At 70.3% G+C, this 2,837-nt stretch overlaps 1 long non-coding RNA gene across 1 annotated transcript; it reads right to left on the bottom strand.

Annotated features, from left to right (window-relative positions):
* Nucleotides 1-1,914: 1,914 nt before the first annotated feature.
* On the bottom strand, nucleotides 1,915-2,632 carry LOC113906197. Its single transcript, XR_003514817.1, has 2 exons — nucleotides 2,581-2,632; nucleotides 1,915-2,474 (listed from the first exon to the last, which is right to left on the bottom strand). It is a non-coding gene; the product is annotated as an uncharacterized LOC113906197 (long non-coding RNA).
* Nucleotides 2,633-2,837: the final 205 nt, after the last annotated feature.

The raw sequence follows: 2,837 nt of genomic DNA, 5'->3' as shown, positions 1-2,837 counted from the left end.
GCGCGCCGCCGGGCCGGCTGGTCGACCGTCCGCTCGCCGCCGGGCCGGCTGGTCTACCAAGTTCGCCCGCCCTCCCGAGGCCAAGTGCCGCCGTGCCTTCTGTTCGACCATGCTCGCTCGCCCTGCGGAGGCCAAGTGCCGCCGGGCCGGCTGGTCGACCGGCCGCGCGCCGCCGGGCTGGCTGGTCTACCGGGCTCGCCCGCCCTCCGGAGTCCAAGTGACCCCGTGTCGCCTGGTCGACCGGCCGCGCCCGCCCTGCCGAGGCCAAGTGCCACGGCCGGCTGGTCTACCAGGTTCGCCCGCCCTCCCGAGGCCAAGTGCCGCCGTGCCGTCTGGTCGACCGTGCTCGCTCGCCCTGCGGAGGCCAAGTGCCGCCGGGCCGGCTGGTCGACCGGCCTCGCCCGCCCTCCCGAGGCCAAGTGCCGCCGGGCCGGCTGGTCGACCGGCCGCGCGCCGCCGGGCCAGCTGGTCGACCAGGCTCGGCCGCCCTGCGGAGACCAAATGCCGCCGGGCCGGCTGGTCGACCGGCCTCGCCCGCCCTCCCGAGGCCAAGTGCCGCCATGCCGGCTGCTGGACCGTGCTCGCCCGCCCTCCGGAGTCCAAGTGCCGCAGTGCCAGCTGGTCTACCGGTCTCCCCCGCCCTGCGGAGGCCAAGTGCCGCCGGGCCGGCTGGTCGACCACGCCTCCCCTACCGCCTCGACCCCCCCAAAGAGAACCACTCAGGGGACACACACACACACCCCGCGGTGGGGACCCGAGGAGGACACCGGGGTTAAGGGAAACACCACCACCACTCGGCCTCAGGGACCTAAGCGACGACCTGGAGCACTCCAGGGGCACCACCGAGGGTCCAACAAAGCTCGCTCGCGCACCCGGGGGGGGGGCACAACACAGCAGAGGCACAGCACTCCCCACTGCGGGGAAGGCCGCTCGCGCAGCACATGCCGGGAAGGCCAAGCGAGAGCATCTGCTCTGTCAGAAGACCCACGGCCCCCACTGACGCCACCCGAGGCGGGGGACAGGAGACCAAAGGTCAGGGCCAGAGGCCACAACCCAACCCCCACCTTCCTCCCCCTCCCCGACGGCCAGGCTGAAAAAGTCAGGCGAGGAGGCCCCGCGGACAGACCAAGAAGAGCAAACACGTTCACCAGGAACGCCTGTCCCTCATCTGGCACGTCTTAGGCCCGGCCCGGGAGAGCACGACCACACCACATGGATCGTATGAGCCAAGGTGGGGTGGGGGGAAGGCACGGCAAGGACAGTCACCAGAGAGCCCCGCTTTAAGCCTCACCGGCAACCTCCACCCCCCACCTCGCCTGGGGCGAGAGCGGCCCACAACCCCAAGAGATTCGAGAACACCTGACACGTGGCACGAAGCCCACAGGGCGGGGTTCGCATCTCAGCCTTCACCGGGTGCCCACAGTGGGGAGCACACAGGTAGAAGACCCACAGTGCCTCACCTCGCCCCACCGCCCTTGGGTCGCCCAGAGACCAGAGGTGGCACCACGAGTCGGGTCAGCCAAACACCACTTGGGAGCCGGCACACAGGCCCAGGCGGGTGAGTCCAGCAGCAAAGGCCGAACCGGGCACCAGAGTTGGCATCCCAAAGGCCCAGAGCCCCGTGTACATCCAGAGACCCAAAGTTTCCTCAGCAGAAGACAACAAAGCCAACCATATCAGCACTTGTCTGGTGGTAAAAAAGGCCCATTAAGGGCGACGAAAAGACAGCAGCCGACAGCAGGGCCCATCCACGCCCCGCATGGAGGAACCCCGGAACCTTGGCCCGGCCACCTGTCCCCAGCGCTACCCCATAAACACCAGGCCCAGAGCTCTCGTGGCGGGGTGGGGGGGGGGGCGGGTGGAGTCATCTGGTCGACCAGGGGAAGGGGAGCAGGGGGAGGGGGCGCGTGATGGCCAAAGTGGGGGCGCGGACACCCACCAAGGGAGAGGGAGCTGGCCGGGGGCGCCCTCTCCCGCTTCGCCCACACGGGTAGGGGTACCGGTCCGTCGGAGTCTCCGAACGGGGATTTGGCTTCGATGAGCATCAAGAAACAAGAAGGAAGAACCGTCAGCGAGGCGCCTCCAACGAGACGAGCGGGCCCCGACCAGGGACCGCGCCCGGGCAGGACCCAGACCGTCCTAGATGGGGCACCCAGGACGGCCCGAGCCGGTCCCCACCTCCTGACCGGGATTCAGGGAGGTGGGGAGGGGTGAGACAAAGTCGCATCCGACGACCGAGACCCACGAAGGCACGCTGAAGGGTCGAGCGCGCCCTCCCCGGCCACCCGCGGAAGCAGGGTCCGGTCCATCCACGTCTCCGGACCCATCGGGACTTTGAAAAAGAAACAGCATGTGTGCCAGGAGACGCCTCGGGCGACCGGACCCCACGGGTTGGGGTGGGGGGTTGGGGGGCAGCCGCACACGCGCCCGCCTCTCCCCGTCAACCCTCACGACTCCGGCGGGCGGGTCCCCACCTCCGGAGTGCGACGCGGAAAACACCTCGGTCAGAAAGTACCCGAGGGCCCGGACCCAGGTGCGCCCTCTGGCGACCTCCAAGCCACAGTCCGGGCCGGTCCCCACCTCCGGAGCGGGGCCGAGGGCGAAGCAAACGCTCCTGAGGGCGGCCCAGGAGTCCGGACCGCCGAGCCCGAGTCCAGGCGCTCCGGGCAGGGAAGACCCTCTCCCTGCCCACCGCGGCGGCCCGGCCCAGGGAGGGTCCGGCCGGTCCTTCTCCGCGGCCACAGGGGCACGGGGAGATGCTGGTCGACCCGGTCCGGCCACCCCAGAGCCCGGCCCCGGAGCGCCGCGACGATCACCCTCCCCAGAAACCTAAAGAA

This window comes from Bos indicus x Bos taurus, chromosome 16, assembly GCF_003369695.1.
Source record: "Bos indicus x Bos taurus breed Angus x Brahman F1 hybrid chromosome 16, Bos_hybrid_MaternalHap_v2.0, whole genome shotgun sequence".
Lineage (NCBI taxonomy): Eukaryota > Metazoa > Chordata > Mammalia > Artiodactyla > Bovidae > Bos > Bos indicus x Bos taurus.
Note: the sequence above shows the minus strand (reverse complement) of the source record. Positions and strands in the feature narration are given on the sequence as shown.